Below are 20,502 nucleotides of genomic sequence, written 5' to 3' on the forward strand. Positions count from 1 at the left end.
AGGCTCCAAGCCTGGCCTGCCTGCTTCCACCTCCCTTCCTTTGCCCATGTCAGTCTCACTGACCAGGCTGCCCATCCCTCACCGACCTTCACTTCAGTCCTTCAAGGGTTAGCCCAGGGACCCTTGATCTGGCTGGGATTGGCTCCATCCTCTTTCTGCCAATATCATGTCAGGTACTAAATAGGTTTTGGAGTCCCAAAATGTGAGTTCTAATCCTGGCTATGGCTTTAGACAAGTTTCTGAGACTCAGTTTCCCCAAGTGTAAAAGGTGACGGTTTACTTTGCACAGTAAAGTAATTTAGGATTAAAAGAGGATGTCGGTCCTCAAACATTAAAGCTGTTATTATTGTTATGATTTAACCTCTTTGCAAAATTCAAACAATTGGAACTACCTTTCTAATTTGCCATGAGGATCGTACAAACAGATGAGTATGACATTTCTGAAATTCATCAACTGAAAAGCCCTTAGAAAAAGCTAATTACTATTTTATCTCATTTGTAAATTTTTATCTACTATTTGTATCTCTATTTACAAACTCATTCATTTTATCATTCATTCATCCATTTACTAAATTCCTAATTTTGGTACATTATAAAGAAATGGCAACCCACTCTAGTATTCTGGCCTGGAGAATTTCAGGGACAGAGGAGCCTGGTGGGCTACAGTCCATGGAGTCACAAAGAGTTGGACATGACTGAGCAAATAACAAGCTCACCATGGAGGATATAAAGATGAATTTGAAATGCTCCCAAAGAGCACAGAGAATCAGACAGGAAGAAAGGAAGTCACATCTAAAACCAGGTGGGCAACTCCAGGACCAGTATGAATATGGAACCCGGGAAGGCTGAGAGCTTAGGGATGATCCAGAAGAGCAGCCCTATGCATGGGTCTGGACGGATGTGATGAGGTGGGAAAGGTGTAGCAGGTTGAGGGAACTGGCTTAACCTGGGCCGGGAGCATGAGAATCCATAGGGCGTCAGGGAACTGCCGTGAAGGCAGAGATGGCTTTCCGTCATCCCTTATTCCCCCCACAGTCCTTGCAGCACGCAGGGCACAGTGCTAGGCAGTGAGTCCGGAGCGCAGGTTGTGATGAGAGGTCCCAAAGAGCAGCGAGAAGAGTCGCCCCAGCTACCAACCCAGCTATGCCCATGTGTCCCCCAGAACTGTCCCTCACGGCACTGAGGGTGGAGGTGCTGTGTTTTTGCCAAGGATGTTCTGCAACATCCATCATGTAGTAAAATGAGTCAAGGGGGAAATAGGGTTTGTGTTACAGAATTTCACTTCGAGTCAATTTTGTTGAAATGCATATAGTTACAAACTGAAGGACAGTCAGTCTGCCCTTTAAAGTCTGTGGGACAAGGGTGACACTACGGAGGTGTTAAACATTGATTTTGTGATAAAAAAAAAATGGGCCATAGGGCACTCACAATAAACTGTCAGAGGCTGAAGAATAATGACTTTCTCCCCCAACATATGTGGAGAAATAGATGCTTAGAGCAGAAACATGTAGATTCCAGAAAGGCCTGGTAATATGTTACTACCACCCTCTGAAATAAGGTTTGAAAATAAACACTTGAAATTCTGCCCAGATTGTTGTAATCTTATTAATCTAACAAAGAGACTCAGTAACTGCCTCAACCAGAGGGCTGGTGTTTACCATGTAATTTGCAACAAACTGATAATCTTACCCTTGCCCGACTTGCAGAAAATTCTCATGTTCCCTGCAAAGAAGCAGTTGGCAGAAAAATAGTAAAGGATTAGAGACCAAAAAGCCACAGTTCAGATCCTGAGTAAATGTCTGCTCATCTCCCCTGACCTCCGGCCTCCTGGCCCCATGCCATTTCCAAGTTCAGAGGTACAGTGTGTGGTTCCTGCCTATCTTGCCCTCCTAAGCTTTCTGCCCTGATGCTCCGGACCCTTCAGAGCAGTCTGGCAAGATCTCCCTCTGCAGGATTTCTGCCCTGGGGCCTTGCTGGGCAACTGTGAGGTCATCCTGGGTTCTTTGGTGGATTTGAGGGCTGATTTTCTCTCCCCAGTCTGAGACGATGGCAAAGGGCGGCACTCCTTCCCCCAGTCTCTAGGGACAGTGGTATTTGACAACACTGGTGACCATGGTTCCTCATAGAGTTCTAGGTTGCAAACCACAGGATGACCTCTGGCTAACTCAGCAGAAAAGATATTTATTGGAAGAATAGTAGGCAGGAGCTAGTCAGGTGAGGTCATGCCAACTTGTTCAGTCACTAAGTCGTGTATGATTCTTTGCCACCCCATGAACCAGAGCAGCATGACAGGCTCCTCTGTCTTCCACTATCTCCTGGAGTTTGCTCAAATGCATGTCCATTGAATCGCTGATGCTATCTAACCATCTCATCTTCTGCCACCCCCTTCTTATTTCACCTTCAATCTTTCCCAGCAACAGAGTCTTTTTCGGTGAATCAGCACTTTGCATCAGGTGGCCAAAGTATTGGAGCTTCAGCATCAGTCCTTCCAATGAATATTCAGGGTTGATTTTCTTTAGGACAAACTCTGGCTGCCCCATCACATGGTCCAGCTAACCCTTCCTCACAGCCACCAGCTCTGCAATTCATCTCTAAGCATAGTCCAAACCTTTGTCTTTTTCCCTCAGGACTAAAATCCCAGGAAAAGACACACATTTGACTGGCCTAGGCCCACATTTCACCTTCTACATGCAGGGTAAGGCCTACCTCCCACCAGGACCCACACAAAAGGAAGATATTTAATTGTTGGGTAGCCAAACAGTGAAAAAATACACTCACTCCTCTGATTAATAATAGCTAACACATTTTGACCATGGTGTCAGGCCCTTTAGATGAATAAACTCACTGAGTCCTCACGACAGGCCCATAAGAAAGAGCTCCATTTTGCAGATGAGAAACTGAGGCATGAGAAACTGAATAACATGCTGAAGGCCCTGCAGCTAGGGAGCCACAGAACTGCGAGTCAAGCCTAACCGTGGGGTTTGGACAGAAGTCAGTCACTGTCTGCAGAGGCCCTGGAAAGCTATGTGTAAACCTCACCTAAGATGAGCCTCTCTCATTGGCTGGCTCACCCAGGTTACTCCTCTAACGTCCTCTCTTTCCTGTGTTTGCTTTGCCTCCAGGCTCACCTGCTCCCTCGTCCAGCTTGTCTATCCAGGCTCTCACCCCCATCTGTTTATGTGAGACCCCTCTCTTATTTAACCATGGTTCAAAAGAGAATGTGGCCCATGCTGGAAGTGCACTAGGACATCAAATATGCCAGGATGAATTCTACATGATGAATCCCTCCACAGTATTTTAAAAATGGTTTGTCCTTATGAGGGTCTGTTCCAGGATCCCAATCACTGAGTAAAGAAGCATATTAACTTTCATAAATTTAATCCTCCTAATTTTTTTTAAACGTGTCTATCAGTGACTGATTGTAACTTGTATAGCAATAGAATTTGACATTTGGGGATTTCTATTATTTTTAAAAATTGGCACTGTTGGAATCTTGATCAATATTTCCTATATTAAGGAATGAGAGCCAGAGGCCTGTCACTCTGATAATTGCAGCCTTTATTGAAAGATTGACATTCTCTTTGTGACGTTCTCTATGTAACAAACAAAGCCTCATTTTCAGTCTTAAAATATCCTAATTTTTTAGTCTTTTATTTCTCTCGTTTCTTACCTCCTTTTAGATTACTAGGGTAATCTAAAAGATTTTAGGTTAGATTACATCCACATGCACTGTTGGGAAAGGGTTTTTTCTTTAGAGGTACTTTCAGTGACACCCGCTCCCCCAAGCATGCGTGAGTACACACACACACTCACACACACACACACACACACACACAGCATGAGAGAATTCTTTGTGTTTCACGCCATGACTGAACTCTACACACAACTACGTTTAGATTCTGAGTCCACCAGGCAGGAATGTGTGTGTCAGTTTATCTTCTGTAGAGCCCCCATCCCACAGTGATTTCTCAGCAAGACATCATAATTATCAATAATTGTAGTGGGCACCTCAGTCACGTAGAGTCTGAACATTAAAGTCATCCTTCTAGAAGCAAAATACCACAGGACACAGCACACCATGTCTTTGCAGGCCCAAGTGTGGTTAGAAGATACAACCAGCTCTGCCAACTCCACTCTGAATAAAGTTTCTCAAAGGACAATGGGCCAATGCCTTAGAAATAAATTTGTTTTGAATAAAAAGCTCCTTAGGACTCAAGGCTCCAGGAGTGACACAGAAAGGAAGGGAAAGGCCTCAAGACGCCTTTCACTAAATCGGAATGACTGAATTTGTTTCCACCAGCTTCATCCTTTCCTGAAGGCAGCAAACTAAATGGCAGGCAGTCACCCTGTAACAACTCATCAATCTCCTGCCACAAAAATGAGTCACAGTTGCAGCCAGACCCTCATCCCACCTCCCCTTGGCAGAGCACCTGCCAGGCTGTGTTAGGGGTGAGCAATGCCTGCACAGATGGAGGTCTGTGCATGGGGCCCAGGGCTGTGGTAGGAGAGGAGGAGCCCCCCACACACAGCACATGCTGCTCCCTCCCAGACTCATCGGCTCCCACGCCCTCCAGCTGATCTGTCACATCCAGTTGTCAGCAGCAGAGCGGCCGGCAGATGTGTGGCAATTAGACCACTGAAATGCTGCCACCATGGAGCTGCTGTGGGGTTGTGTACTATGAGAAAGTGACAGTCTCTCAGCAGCTGCAAGCCGGCCCCTGCTGCTGGCTGATTACAGGACTTGGCTCTTGCAAGGGTCTAAACCCCATAAAAGCTGTCTCCCTAAAACCCCTCTAAGGTCGCTCTTCATATTACAAGTTCCTTGGTAGTACCTACTTGGCCAGTCGGGGTGAATTAAACATCTCATGAGTCCTCAGAAATGTCTATGACCCAATAGCAGCTATCCTTTTTTCTGCCTGGACAGACTGAAGGTCCCTGGACCTCCTTGTGGGCAGACAGACCTGGAGTCAGACAGTCATGCATTCTGATTCCAGCACAGTCACCTTGGCAAGTTCCCCAATCCATTCAAGCCTTGATTTCCTTATAGGAAAAGCGGGGGTCAGGGAGGACTTCCCTGGTAGTCCTGTGATTGGGAGTCTGCCTTCCAGTGCAGGGGACGTGTTCTTCATCCCTGGTCAGGGAACTAAGATCCCACATCCAGCAGGGCAACTAAGCCTGCACGCCACAACTACTGCCGAGCATCACAGCTAGAGAGAAAAGCCAGTGCACTGCAGTGGAGAATCTCACATACTGCAACTGAGACCTAGTGCAGCCAGAGAAATAATTATTTTTTAAAGGGGGATAATAGTATTCACCTGCAGAAGTAGTTTTGCAGCTAAGTGCACATATACAGCACCTAGCATGTCACCTTGCACCCTCCAGGGGTCCTATTTACTGGACTTGTTTATTGCCAAGATCTTTTAAAAGCTGGCCTGTGTGTCATTTAAGAGACTCCTGAGATCAGAAACAGTGATGGCCATCAGGGAGAGAGGCCGTCCCCGACTCCCGGGCGCACAGGGAATTCTCCTTTCCCTCAGTTCTCCAATAGTGCTTAGACTCCCAGCCAGGCCCTGGCACGTGGCCCTAACCTCCACCGTGGATGTGCTTAGCTTGCCCTGTGAGAGAGCTTGCAATCTGCCCTATGACCGCTTCTCTTAAATTCCCTCTCCTTTGTGTGTGCTCCTTTCATAGATGGCATTAATGACTTCAGAGAGCCAGAAGGGACCTCAGGGATCTCCTGGGTCATGGGCAGGGTAACGAGCGCGGTGACAGAGTGGTGGGTGTGCACTCTGGTCCAGCGCTCCCCGTGTCCTCCACACGGCCCTGGGCATGCGTGTCCTGAAGCATGCGGTTGCCCAGGAAACACTTGCTTGGATATGCTCTCCTGCTGATCCAGCAGCACAGCCAGCCTCTCGCAGGAAGGAAGAGGGGCAGCAAACGCTGTGCTTGAAGCAGCTGCTTTGGGGTCTGGTCCCTGTTGACTGTGGGGCCCCCTAAGATTGAACATGGGTCCTCCTGGCACCAACAGTTACTGTCTGGAGAAGTAAATGATACAAGCATCATCTATGGCTTCTTGCAGGTCCTGGAAAATTCATGGTCTGTGCATGTGTCCTGGCCCCATGCCCCCTCCTCATCAGGCCCAGATTCCAGCCACACACCAGTGCTCTTCACACCCTCCTGGCAAACCAGACCAGAGGACTGTCCAGGGGTTTCCCTTCTGCATGCTTACCTGGGTGGCTGAGTGCTGCTGGCTTCTTAGCACTTCTGGACATTCAGAACTGTCATTCTATCCATCCTGCCAAACCTCTGGTTCAACCCCTCACTCCTCTCCTGATCTTTCTGTCCACTCCCCTGTCCCCTGGCTCCAGCTCTCCCTGGGAAATCTCAACCTCTGTGTTCCCAGGCTAAACTGCTGGCATCACCAACCACCCCTCTTGTACTGAGTTGTGACCTGGGAGTCCTCTTGAGTCCCCTCTCCCTTCCCACAGGCTGTCTATTCTCTCTTCTGAATAGGTCTTGATGGGCTACCTTCTCTATCTCTCTGGTTCAGATCATGGTCACCTGAGGTCTGGGTTTTTACATTAGCCTCCCGGGCACCTTGGCCCCAGGTTCACGACCTCTTCTAGTTCTCCTTCTACACTGAATGGGTTATCGGTGCAAGTCAGACCTCCTTCCCCAACCATGATCTTCAGGGCTTCCCCAACCACCCTGGGTGGAATCTACCCCTGGCTTTGGCAATACATCATGACTCTCTGGGATCTGATCTCTGCAACCACTCTAGCCTAGGTCCTCCCTCTCTACCCTTCTGACTTCTGGAGTTCCTCCTCCCCTCGCAGCCCCCTTCTTCAACTGACTGACTCCTCGCCATCCTTCCAGATCCAGCTCCTGCATTGCCATCTCTGGGGAGGCAACTCTCAACCTCAAGGGTTAAGTTTACAGCCCCGAATTGTCCTTGTGTCTAGTCTGGATCCTCAGGTACTATTACTGTCTGTGGACAGATGTCTCCCACATAGCTGGAGTACTCTTGCAGGGTCCCCTGCGCCTGACAGATTGGCAGTCAGTGGCTAACTTGTAATGGAGCTCAGGCTACAATGTGAATACCCAGTGCCCATGCCTCTGGCCTGGACAGACAGAATGACATACCCTGCTCAGGTGGATGGACTCTATCTCCAACTTCATCTTTTACTCTTCAACTCTGGTAACAAGAGCAGGGCTACAGGGTCAGATAGGTTTAGCTTCAAATACTGACTCAATGGTGTACTAGTTTTGGGACTTTGGACGCTTGAAGTTTCTGAGCCTTAGTCATCTCTTGTGTAAAATGGGGATGATGATGCCTGCCCTGTAAGATTCTTATAACAATTAAATGTTGGGTTGCAAGGGCCTGCAACTAGTAGACACTCCAAAGTGAGAGATATTATCCTAGTAGGCTTTCTGGTAAACACTGTAAAATTAAATGCAATAGGACTAAATCTGGTAAGATGTATTATTCTATTAGCTACAGAAACAAACCAGGATTGATGAAGTGAGCACTGGGATAGGAACAAAAAGATCCCAATTCTACCTCTGTCACCAAACCAATGTCTTCCTTGGCTCAAAAAGGGGCAAGGAGAAATGATTAAAGTGGTAACTATGTTCACTCCCCGATCATCTGATCCTAACTCTTTGATTTGACAATCTCCTGAACTACCATGTGTAGTATGAGGCACTGCTGAGGCTTTTAAGGGGAAATGCATTTGAAACTTAATTCTATTGAAGGGCAAAAGACCCCCATTGGAAGGCCAAGTCAAGAGGCAAGTCCTTACCTGCAAATATTTCCCATCCACCTGACAAGGTGACTTTCCTTCTGAGGGGTTCAGAGAAAATGGCCATTTGTGAATCTCAACAAAGCTCAGCATTCTAGCCATCCCTGTGTAGGGCTGGCAGAAGCTGATGTCTGCAAAATACAGCCTTCGAGATGAAATTTGCAGGGAAATAGAGCCTTAAGACATTACAGTGTTTTCAAATATCATTATTACTGCTCTATAAATATCCCACGCCCACAGTGTATCAGGTGCCACATGGGAAATATTGGATTCACTTGGAGGTTTTCTTAAAAGACATATAACAGTACCATATGCCAGTCATCTTGGTTAATATTTATGTACGTGCTGCAGAAGCAAAGATTAGCTGTGTCAATATGTATAGAAAACCCTCACAAAAGAGAGTCTGTGCGATGTGTATTATCTGCACTTATGATCAAAGGCATTTGCTTAATTTTTTCACTTCTCTAGAAGCTATTTCACCCATAAACTACAGAAAGGTTTGAGGAGAGAGGAATTATTACAGCAATAATCAGGGGGAAATTATCAGAGATCCCTGGGATCTCCTACTGGGAGTAGTTCAGAGCCTCTGCAGCTAAAAAGAGCAGTTCCAGAGCTGTGAGCATCAATTAACCCTTCCACTTGCTTTTAACTAATAGGATTCAAACCTACTGCATTCCTTTTCAATTGTCCTCACTAGCATACAAAAGGGAAAATTGCTTCCAGAAAAAAACGTTTTTGTATGAGGGACATGCAAGAGAAAAAACTATTCTCACTAATAAGATTCCAAGTGCAAATTTGCACATGAACACTATGGAAATAACCAGTAAACTGTTTTAGTAGATGGGTGCGTGCATGCGTGTTATGTCATTTCAGTCGTGTTCAACTCTTAGTGCTCCCATGGAGTGTAGCCTGCCAGGCTCTGTCTGTCCCTGGGATTTTCTAGGCAAGAATACTGGAGTGGGTTGCCATGAGCTCCTCCAGGGGATCTTCCTGATCCAGGGATCAAACCCATGTCTCTTACATCTCCTGCTTTGGCAGGTGGGTTCTTCACCACTAATGCCACCTGGGAAGCCCAGTAGATGGGTATATGGACCAAGTTATATCCCCTTCTAAATTTATGTGTTGAAGCCCTAACCCCACAATGTGATGGTATTTGGAGACATGGCCTTTGGGAGGTACTTAGGTTTAGATGAGGTTACGAGGGTGGAGACCCTCATGAAGGGATTAGTGTCTTCATAAGGAGAGACATCAGAGAGCTTGCTTCCTCTCTCTGCTTTCTGAGGACACAATGAGAAAGCCACTGTCTACCACCCAGGAAGAGAGACCTCTCTAGAAACTGACCAACCTGGCACCATGATCTCAAACTTACAGCCTCTAGAACTGTGAGAAAATGAGAGGCATCTGAGGCTGAAGCCACTCACACTTTGGTTATGGCAGCCCGAGTAGACTAATACAATGTGGTTCTTACCACCTGAGCTTTTATCTTAGACAGTGATGAGATCAAAATTCAGGGTTGCATTAAGCAAAGAGCCACTTTCAATGGCTGTGTAAACAGTGATGTTATCGTCTTTGATAGGCTGGGGGTGGTGGTGGGTATTGCCAGCTCCCTATTTTCTTGATAGAGCTGGTTGTTATGGACTGAAAGGATGCGTGACTATCTGTTAGGGAATCAATCCTGAGCTAAAAATATGAAATTGTCCAATTATTTGGAGAACAGAGCAGTACTAAACAGCCTAATGCCAGCAAACGGTTTGAAATTGGGAAGCAGTATTGTGGACTCCTAGCAAGTGGAGGGCATGGAGAGGGAACAATTTAGTTTGGTGTGAACTGCATTTCTTTTACTGCACAGTTTTATTTTTAATTGCAAAGTGTCTGGTTGAGCAGTTATTACTGAAATTTATTTTTATAATAAAAGCTCTTTGTTAAATCATGGTTTATTAACAGTGATGTGGATTTTGCTGTAATAAATAAGATGCTGAAAGGCTTCTAAATTTGGGGGGAAAAAACTATAGCCCACCCTAAATCTTAATATGACTGTTAGGCAGAAAAAAAACAATAACTGAATTGGATTGTCTGAGAACTCACAAGGTACTTGTGTTGAGCATGCTGAGGTCTTGGTTGGCTTCAGAAGCCTGGTGTTCTGATCAATGCGACACCAAATAACTGTGTGGTCTGGGACAAGTCTCTTCCCCTCTCTGAGCCTTAATTTCTTCACGTATTCAAAATAAAACAAAAACAAAACAGAAGGAAGGTAAATCTTTCTGCTCTGATGTTCTTAGGAGTGCTGTCCACGCAACAGTAGACAGCTCTAAATGATGAATCCCCAGACCTGGCAGAAAATGAAGGGTTAAGGACAGAACTGAAAAGTCAAAACCATTTACCCAGGTGTGGAGGCCACAGGAGGCAGGGCCCAGGCTGAGGCACTGCAGGGAGCTTGGCATAGAGGTGCCCCACACTTGGGCTGGTCACTTGGGCTCCAGGTGAAGACTCTGTGCTCCTGGAAGGGCTAGGCAGATGCCAGGTGGAGCCCAAGGCACAGCTCGGCCCCCTCCCATCCCTGCCTGAGACACTCATGGCAGCAGCCAGGAAAAGCTTCAGCTGCCCTCCCCACAGTGGGGCTGGTGAATGCTGGGCTTTGGGGGTGTATCCATTTGTTAGGGCTGCCATGATAAGGTGCCACAGCCTGGGCACCTTCAACAACAGAAGTGTATTCCTCGTGATTCTGGAGGCTAGAAGTCTGAGTTCAAGGTCGATGGGGTTGGTTTCTTCTGTCTTTGGCTGGTAGATGTTGCCTCCTCCTCTGTCTTCACATGGTTTTCCTTCCATCTGTCTGTGTCCAAATGTCCTCCTCTTACAAGGTGAAATAGGGCTCACCCTAGTGACCTCATTTAATGCAATTACTTCTTTAAAGACCTTATCTCCAAATTCAGTCGTAGTCTGAAATATTGGGGGCTAGGACTTCAACACACACATTTAGGGAGACATGATTCAGCCCAGAACAGAGGCTACTGATGCTTCAGTTTGATAGGGACCCTGTATGGACTCCCCAGGGTTGCCAGAACAAATTACCACAGACTCCATGGCATAAGACAACCAAAACTGATTTTCTCTGGAGGCTTGAAGTCTGAACTTAAGGTGCTGGCAGGGCAGTACTATCCCTCTGGAGGGCCCAGAGGAGGTTCCTTCTTTGTCTCTTCCAGTTTCTTCTGTTTTCTGCTCATGCTTGTCAGTGCTTGGCTTGCAGACATATCACTCCAGTCTCTAGTCACACAGCATTCTCTGTGTTTGTGTGTCTGTGTCTAAGCTTCTTATTATAAGGCCTACCCCAATCTAGTGTGACCACACTTGAATATACCTACAAAGACCCTATTTCCAGGGAATTCCCTGATGGTCCAGTGGTTAGGACTCCGTGCTACCAGGGCCAAGTTCAATCCCTGGTCAGGGAACTGAGATCCAACAAGTTTCCTGGTGAAGCCAAAAGAAAAAAAAGAGACCCTGTTTCCGAATTAGGTCTTGTTCACAAGGTCCTGGGAGGTAGAACTTGAACACATCTTTCTGGAGGACACAGTTCAACCCACAGCACAGCCCGTCTCCTTACGCCCTTACCCTCCCGCCCCCAGGGATGCTCAGGTACCATTACTGTACTCTGCTTAAAGCCTCAGGGAGGGTGCTAAAAATCTAAGATCATTCAGAAAACTAAGATCATGGCATCCAGTCCCATCTCTTCATGGCAAATAGATGAGGAAACAATGGAAACAGTGACAGATTTTATTTTCTTGGGCTCCAAAATCACTGAAGACGGTGACTTCAGCCATGAAATTAAAAGACTCTTGCTCCTTGGAAGGAAAGCTATGACAAACCTACACAGCGTATTAAAAAGCAGAGGCATCACTTTGCCAATAAAGATCAGTATAAGTCAAAACTATCGTCTTTCCAGTAGTCATGTATGGATGTGAGAGTTGGACCATAAAGAAGGCTGAGCCCATCGAAGAATTGATGCTTTCAAACTGTGGTGTTGAAGAAGACTCTTGAGAGTCCCTTGGACTGCAAGGAGATCCAACCAGTCCATCCTAAAGGAAATCAGCCCTGAATATTCATTGGAAGGATTGATGCAGAAGCTGAAGCTCCAATACTTTGGCCACCTGATGTGAAGAGCCAACTCACCAGAAAAGGCCCTGATGCTGGGAAAGATTGAAGGCAGGAGAAGAAGGGGACGACAGAGGATGAGATGGTTGGATGGCATCACAGACTCTATGAATATGAGTTTGAACAAACTCTGGGAGATGGTGAAGAACAGGGAAGCCTGGAGTGCTGCTGTCCATGGGGTCACAAAGAGTCAGACACAATTGAGCAACTGAGCAACAACAACAACAGTGCTAACTGGCTTTCCTTGTCCAATGCCTGTTTAAATGCCTAACATCTTTCTCTCTTCCCCGGTTCCTTTTCTCTCCATCTCCTTGTCTCTTTTCTCCCCTTTCCCCTCTCTTGTCCTTCCAGGTTTTTGTCTCTCTGCTCTGCCTCTCTCTCCCCTCACTTTCCACTCCCTTCACCCTGGCCCCTCTCCCACCCACCCTCCTTGCTCAGGTATCTTCTCAGAGGATGCTATTTTTCTCAGATGTGATAAGCAGGAAGAAGATTCTTAGTTGTCCTAAAAAATCTTGAATCCCTGCTTTGCTTTAGTGGCCACATGATGGCTTTCTTCCCCAAACTTGTCATGGATCGGGTCTGCTTTTTCCAAGCATTTTATCACGATTATTTGACTTTTCACCCTTGTGAATTCTCTATGGAATTAATAAAATAAAATAAAGCTACTGGTTATTTCCTCCTTTTAAGGAAGCCCCACACAGAGATGGGTCAATTAATTCAGCACAAGCCCACTCTGTGGCCAGTGAGGGGAAAAAGCTCTGGTTTCTCATTAATAGGAGCCCATCATGGGCCCATGTGGGTTTGCACATGGATACAGACTCATGCAATCACATCATTTCCTAAATTCTTGTTGATGGCACGCTGAAGCTTCTGTCAGGGTTTTTCTAGGCTGCTCTTGGCTATCTGGCCAGTCTCTACTGGGTCCAAATCTTAGTTTACCACCCTCACTAAGGAATACAGATGCTTAAGGCCTCAGGAAACTATTAGCAAGCCAAGAGTATTCAAAGAATAATAGGCTGTGACCATGTAGGACTTATCACAGGAATTCAAGGAAGATTCCAAGAAATGAGCCATCAATACACATCACACCATGAATGAATCTCAAAATCATTATTCTGAGTGAAAGAAGCCAGATAAAAACAAGAGTGCATAGGAAACTCTAGAAGGTGCAAACTAATCAGTAGTGACAGAAAACAGACTGGTGTTGGCTTGGAGGATGGGGTTGCCTGGCAGAGGCCAGGAGGAAACCAATTTCAAAGGGGCACAAGGACATTTGTGGTGGTGATGGATAAATTCACTCTCGAGATGGGTAATAGTTTCTCAGAGGGTATACATGTACCAAAACATCAAGTTGCATACAAAAAAATGATCAAAGAAGATTCTACGTTTAAGAAATCTAGTCAAGTGTACAAGACGTGGTCCCAAGTGTTGACATGTAAAATGTAAAGGCACAGAGCAGAGGGCCAGACGCCATCATTCCCACGCAGGTCTGTTCAGTGGATCCTGGAGTCCAGAGTTTCCCTGAGTTCCCACCCTACTCCTGAGCATGGTGGTAACTTGGTGACTTGTGTTGGACATTGAGCCTGTTTTCTACAAAATGAGGATAATAACTGTGAAGTGAATAGTCACACCCACAACTTGGGGCTATGAGGGTGAGAGGTAAAGAGTGAGGTGTTCGTGACAGAGTAGAGCCTCCATAGCTGGTAGCAATGAGAAAAGGATTATTCCTCACACTTTCCCCAGGAGCCTTCTGTGTGGCGAGTATTACCTGGCAACCGGGATGCTGTGAGGTATGACATGGTTCCCGGAAGTGTGTTTGTGCAGGAAAAAAGGAGACATACCCTGGGTACAGAGATAGGCCCACCTCAGACCTCAGCACCCTGATTTTTCAGGGTCTCTTTTATTCATGAGTCCAGACTGAGATCCATCCTCACCAGCTTCCCAGAAATTATTTTGGGATCCCCCAAGGGAGGAGGTCTTTTCTCACAAGCAAACAAATTTTAACTGTTTGAAAAGTGTTCTAAACAAGCTAAGAGCAGGAGGTAAAATAAACACAATATAATTAAACATATATTGGAAAGGAAATTCAACTATGCTTGATAAGAAAGGAAGTTAGTACTGATCCAGAGCAAAGAAGACCATGACATTGAGGGAGTAACACATCAAAAACGTTTTGTTAGTTGGGTTTTTGACTTTTAGAATGCACACCAAAGTCCTTTTAATTTTGAAGGGTGTGAGTCCGTCATCAAACCCACCATCCCCAGTGGAGGCAGAGACTAGCCGTATGGTGCGAGGAGGCTGGTCAGAGGCTGCACCGGGGCAGCAACAGGTAGAGGTATAGCTGCATTATGGCTGGTGGCCAGTCCTCCAGCTTTGCACAGTAGGCCAGGTGTAGGTACTTGCATGATGGGATGGGCCTTGTCTTGGGTCTGGTCAGGTGGCAGAAGGACAAACCCCTCACCACCACCACTACCACCATCATCATCGTCACCACCACTGCAGCAAGCTTGTATTGAGTGCTTGCCTTGTCTGAGGCAACATTTGAAACATTCCATCTTTCATGACTATCTTATTGAATCCTCACAAGAGTCCTATGAAGGTTAGTGTTACAATTTTCCCTATTTTACAGATGAGAAAACTGAGGCAGAAAGAGGTTAAGTCGCTTGCTCACAGTCTTGCATGCACGGTTAGGGAGAGGAGAGAGAGTTGAGATGCCAGCAAGAGAATTAATAGTGGCATATTCTTGTTAATGGGGCTTCCCAGGTGGTGCTAGTGGTAAAGAACCTGTTTGCCAATGCAGGTAGACCTAAGAGACTTAGGTTCGATCCCTGGGTTGGGAAGATTCCCCCGGAGGAGGGCACGGCAATCCACTCCAGTATTCTTGCCTGTAGAATCCCATGGACAGAGGAGCCTGGTGGGCTGCAGTCCATAGTGTCTCACCGAGTCGGACACTGCTGGAGCGACTTTGCACTCACGCATTCTTGTTAATGCAACAGTCATCTAAACTTTGGCTTTTCAGAGTATTGACTCCCTAAACCCCTAAAGGGATATGGGCCAGGAGACACTGAATTGATGTGTGTGTGGGTGCCTGTTTTCACCATTTTAATGATGTTCAGAAAAAAGGAGTAAGGGCAGGGCCAAGCAGGAGGTATGGGGTGACACCTCTGTTTTTCTGCTCAAAGGACATTTGAGTGACCTCACATTTTACAGATGAGGAGACTGAGTCTAGAGGAGCTAAATGACTTGGCCAGGGTCCCTCAGTGAATATATGCTGGGACTTGAACTCAGTCTTTCAGGTGCTAGCGTCGCTACAACTAAGAACTGTGAGTCCCCTCCTACTCAGGCCCCCAGAACTTAGGCCCTGAGAAGCCAGGTCTCCTGTTGAGGGCACAGCTGGCCCAGGCCAGGGCTCCACATCTCTCTGTCTCTCTCACTTTGACTCCTCATCTCATCCACATGGTCCCGACTCCCCCAGGGCCACACATTGTCACTGTGGGTGGAGGGGCTTTCCCAACAAGGCCACCCCTGCCAGAGAAAGAAGTGGACCCATGCAGCTGCTGCTCATTGGGACAAGCAGGGGTTGTCACGTGTTGGCTGTTCCAGCTGATGCCCCACTTTCTCTGCCCCACTCAGGAGGAGCAGGCATAATCCAGGAGAGTGGAGGCTGCTTTTTCATAACCTTTAATACCTGCCTGCTGAAAAAAAAAGAACATCCACACAGAGAAAATTAAATGAATGCGCTGCTCAAAAGACTTCAGTTGGGGAGAGCTCTTCATCAGATCTGGGAATGCAGCCAGGAAAAAAATCATTTCCCCAGCCCCGCTGGGAATGGCTACAATGACCTGGTTAGAGAAGCTCTGAGGAGGGGGGCCTGTCCTGACCATCCCCTTTGGAAGGGGCCCTGCCACCCCTTCTCTCCCAGAACCACATCCACACAGTGCTTTAAGACCTTTAATTATTCTTCCTTAAGAGGGAAGGAGGTTGGGTGGTCCTTCGAATGGGGCCTGGGTTGAACTAACACATCTTCATCACAGAATACAACTCAGCATAAAAAGTAGTGACCCATCAACACACTCAACAACAGCGAAGGACCTCAAAAACAATGTCCTAAAAGAAGCAAAACTCAGAAGGACACATACAGTATGGTTTCATTTCTATGATATTCTGAAAAAGGGAAAGCTATAGGGAGAGAGTCAGAGGAACTAGTGTGGCCAGGGCTGGGGGTGGAGGGTATGAACTACAAAGGGTCACCACGGAACTTTGGGAGATAATGGAAATGCCCTGTTTCTTATGGGGTAGTAGCTACACTTTATCAGAATTTCTCAGACTATGTCAAATAGATAACCTGTATTGTTTGGGAATTATACCTCTACACAGCTAATCACTGAAAAAAAAAATGAGTGAATGAGTGAATGAGTGTATGAAGGTAGCAGCCACCGGCTGTTGCTGGGTCCCAGTCACTGCCTTTGTGCAGGGGGGAGGGGTCCCTTCTGTGTCTCTGGGGAGGGGCAGCCCTCTGGGGAGCCCTCCCCAGGCTCCGTGGCCACTGGCACTCACCGTGTGATTGAATGAGTCTAGAGACAGTCCCCCAGGAGGGGCATCTCTGACCACATCACAGATAAGGCAAGTGGCAGGTCCCTGGCTTCCGCCCAGCAGGTTGCCTGGTGGACGTTGTCCTGGCCAGGTTCCTGAGGACAGCCTGCTTCCTTTCCCCCACCCCACGCTGAGCCCGTCCTAGGTGCCAGGCCCTTCCCTGGAGGGGCTCAGACTCTGACGGGGCTGGCAGGGCCAGCTGCACACAGTTATGTCAGGCTCGACAGAGGGAATCCCCAACTGTGGAAGCCGAGGAAGGACCGGCCCTGATGGAAGGTCAGAGGTGCTTCCTGGCAGAGATGATATTCAGGCTAAGCGGGGCCAGGGCTGAGAAGCGGGGAGGAGGAAAGAGTCCAGGGGAACACCCTGAGTCAGGGCAGGCAGGAGGCAGCTCAGCATTGTGTAGGGAGGCTCAGAGGGGGCAGTGACTGGTTCTTTCTGCAGAATAAGGAATGAGGCCACCTGTGAGGGCCCTCCCAGGTCTGGAAGGCTTGGGAGCCTCCTGGACTTTGGACTCTCCTAAGGCAATGGCCAGGCCCCAGGAGAGCAACATTATCAGACTTCCACTGTACAGAAAAGTCCCCGTGGCAGGCGATTTATTAATACATAAGCCACACCAACACATTTAGGCTATATGTGGCTCTTACAGCTTCCCAGGTGGTAAAGAACCTGCCTGTCAATGCAGGAGACATAAGAGACTTGGGTTTGATCCCTGGGTCAGGAAGATCCCCTGGAAGAGGGCGTGGCAACCCACTCCAGTATTCTTGCCCGGAAAATCCCATGGACAGAGGAGCCTGGTGGGCTCCAGTCCATAAGGTCACAAAGAGTCGGACACGACTGAAGCGACTTAGTACACACGCGTACCCGTGGCTCTTACAGGGTGCTTGTGTGAGCACTGTCTTGAGCAACAGCTACAGAAGCACTTTGTGAACTATGCGCAGCTCTGCTGGCCCACCTCAGACAACACTCTGAACCCGCGAGTATGTGCAGACCCTGCCTAGTAGGTGAGGAGACAATGAAAAGACTCTCAGTCATCCTGCGGCAGGTCCGGGCTGGAGCCACTCTGCCTGCTGAAGAGGGAGAGGAGAAAATGTCAGTCACAGATTTCTGGGATACTAGCTGTCCACGCCCAGGACTTCCTCGCGGGCCTGTAAGGCCTCAGGACTGAAGAACAGAGCAGTTCTCCACCTGCCCTCTTGAGCCTCTGTCTACACAGCAGAGGCCTGAGCTCAGCTGGACGTCATTCATAATTATGGCCAGGAGGGGGCGCCCCAGGACAGATGACTTTGGACTCGACCACAGACAGGATCACCCAGGAATTATAGTCTGCATAGACTCAAAACTAGTGTTTATGCTCTTCCCCTTCTCCCGAAAGTCTAGATGGTGAAATGTCTTCAGAAAATCTTGTTCAGACAAGCCCTTCTGCACCTGAAACCCTAGACCAAGCCCAGTCTTTTGGAGTAAGGGATCCTTGAAAAGCCCCCACCAGGAGAAGCTTTTGCCAAGATAACTAGTCAGTCCTTTTTATTGCGGAAGTGGGATAGATAATCTCAGGGTGAGGGCTGGGGCAGGGGGTGATTAGAAGAGGTTCCCAGGGCATTCACCAGAGCCGTTTCTTGGAGCCCAGTCAACCGTCACTCCCATGGGCTCCTCATGCCAGTAGGGGTATCAGAATCTTGGAGCCCCACTCTCAGAACACCTGCACTGGCAGTTCAGGCTCTGGTCAAGGGTTCAGGTCAGGTTCATCCTAAAGTCAGTTCTGAGGTTATCCCAGAATCACCCTGCGGTGGCAGAGGGTGCTGTGGGGTTGGGGGGAGACCTACTTCACTTATTTTAGGGTGAAAGCAGGCAGCCTTGCTCAGGAGCATGCAATGCACTGTGCAGATAAGCGTCATATGACCATAGTTCAGCACTGTAATTAAATACTACATACAACGAAGTTAATTCCACACCTAGTTAAAGACACATGTGAAGGCGATTGTATAGCGGGATAATTGGGCAGAAATAGAAAATGTGTTATGTAAATGACTATAATTAACACTGCTTTTGCTCAACAAACCTTTTTATGATTTCCTGTCCTTTGCTAGGCTTTCTTGTCTAAAGCAGGGTTGACATCAATTTCACATCCATCTTACCCACCCTGACAGAGACATGGATTTTCCTGGAGGAACAATCCTTCCCTTACTTGCAGTCTATTTGGTTTGGATAGTGCTTGAGTGCATGCCTGGCCTCCAGGGTGAGCTTGTGATCCAGACATGCTCAGAACACTGCACACACCTGTGCCCCAGTGACTAGTTTAGGAGTGGGTGTGCGACCCATGACAGTCAATGGACTCTGTTATGTCTGTAGGGAAGAAAGGAATCTCTTTCTTCTAGCCCTGATGAAGTAAGAAAAGTGAGGTCATCCCAAACTGTATACTGGTTAATGAAAATAAACAAAGCAAAGAGACTGGGTCCTATTGACATCATTCAGTCTCCAGGATTCAGCTAGGCCTGAAGCCACAGCTGAACTTTTTAGTTATATGAGCCAAGAAATTCATTTTTTTTGCTCATGCCAATTTGAGTTTGCTTTAGGTCACTTGCAATTAAAAATCTCCTCTCTGCTACACAGTAGAGAAGTTTAAGGCCAAAGGAATGTAGGTGGGGAATGAGAGGGGACGAGTCAGATATAAGAGCCTGAAGTTGTACAGGTAATAGGAAGAGAGAAGTGGACAGATCCAAGAAGAACTTAGCAGGCATCTCCTGTGGGACTCGCTGAGTGACTGGATTTGTTGGGAGAGGGAGAAAGAGGAGTGAGGATGAGCCAGGAGGCCAACATCATGCTGTTCACCGAGGCAGAGAGAACCAGGAGGAAGAGAGGTTACATACGAAGACATCAGGTTCCTACTTTGCAAATGTTTGGTTTGGGTGCCTGTGGCATCCAGCATTTGTCCCGTGGCTCCTGGCCATGTGGGTCTGAGCAGGCACCGAGGTAGTCAGTAGAAGGAGCGTCTGGGAGCCCTGAGAGGGGAGCCATTGCCTAAAGAGGGGGAAGGGAGGACAGGGCAGCCAGGGTCAGGCACTGAGGGGCACCCACACAAGGAAGGATGAAATGATGGAAATGGGAGGAAACGGTTAGGAGATGACAACTCCAGAGTCCTTGCCAGTCCCCTCATTAGCCTGGCTGCCATCAGCCTGTCTGAGGCAGGAACCATGTCTGATTCAATCCTGGTGTGTCCTCATAGAACTGTGTCTGATTCAGTCCCCAGTGTATCCCCAGCACCAGCCTATGCCTGGCATGTGATGGGAGGTCAGTATCCCCCTCACATTTGCAGGATGAATGAATAAATGAAAAAGGAGAAAACAGAAGGGCTGATGACTACAGTGAGGAATTTCATCCAACTTCTTACCAAAAAAGAAAGAAAATCAGATTGGGACATTAGGACACCAGGTTGTCTTGTTCCTTGGGGTGGGCATTTTGTCTGGCACCTCTGAGAGGGCCTCTAATTTCGGGGCCAGAGTCCTCTCCACTCCCCTTCTCTCCCTTATGCTATCTCAAGTCCCAGCCAGGAAGGAGCTGGCAGGGAATCAGGCCACTGGCTTTCCTTTTCTTTTTCAAGAGCCTGGTCTTCCCTTACCATAGATGCCCCTCGGCACCTGGCACTGGCTCCCCTCTTCTCTTACCCCCATCCCTGGCTGACAGCTCTATTCTCAAGGCTCCCAGATGCTCCCTCTGTGACTACTACAGTGCCTGCTCAGACCCACATGGCCAGCATCCCACTGGATGAGTGCCCGAATGCCACAGGCAGCTAAACCACACTTTTCCAAAGCTGGAAGCCGGTGTCTTTGCACATACCCTCTCTTTCTCTTTATACTCTCTGCCTTGGTGAACAGCATGACTCTGGCCCCCTGGCTCATCCTCAATCCTCTCTCTTTGTCCCCTCCTCACCACCACCACGCCAATCCAATTTTTCATCCAGTGT

General features: G+C 47.7%; 1 long non-coding RNA gene across 3 annotated transcripts in view; it reads left to right on the plus strand.

Moving 5' to 3' along the window:
• LOC145507469 (uncharacterized) overlaps positions 1-20,502 on the plus strand; it is a 40,480-nt gene that overhangs the window by 10,206 nt on the left and 9,772 nt on the right. For 2 of the 3 annotated variants that reach the window (XR_014054885.1, XR_014054886.1), the window contains exon 4: positions 3,123-3,375. The exons of the other annotated variant lie outside the window; for it this stretch is intronic. This is a non-coding gene — a long non-coding RNA (uncharacterized LOC145507469). Of the gene's footprint in view, positions 1-3,122; positions 3,376-20,502 lie in introns of those variants that run through there. 3 annotated transcript variants of the gene reach the window in all.

This window comes from Giraffa tippelskirchi, chromosome 5 (assembly GCF_054371585.1).
Source record: "Giraffa tippelskirchi isolate mGirTip1 chromosome 5, T2T-mGirTip1v1.2.pri, whole genome shotgun sequence".
Classification (NCBI taxonomy): domain Eukaryota; kingdom Metazoa; phylum Chordata; class Mammalia; order Artiodactyla; family Giraffidae; genus Giraffa; species Giraffa tippelskirchi.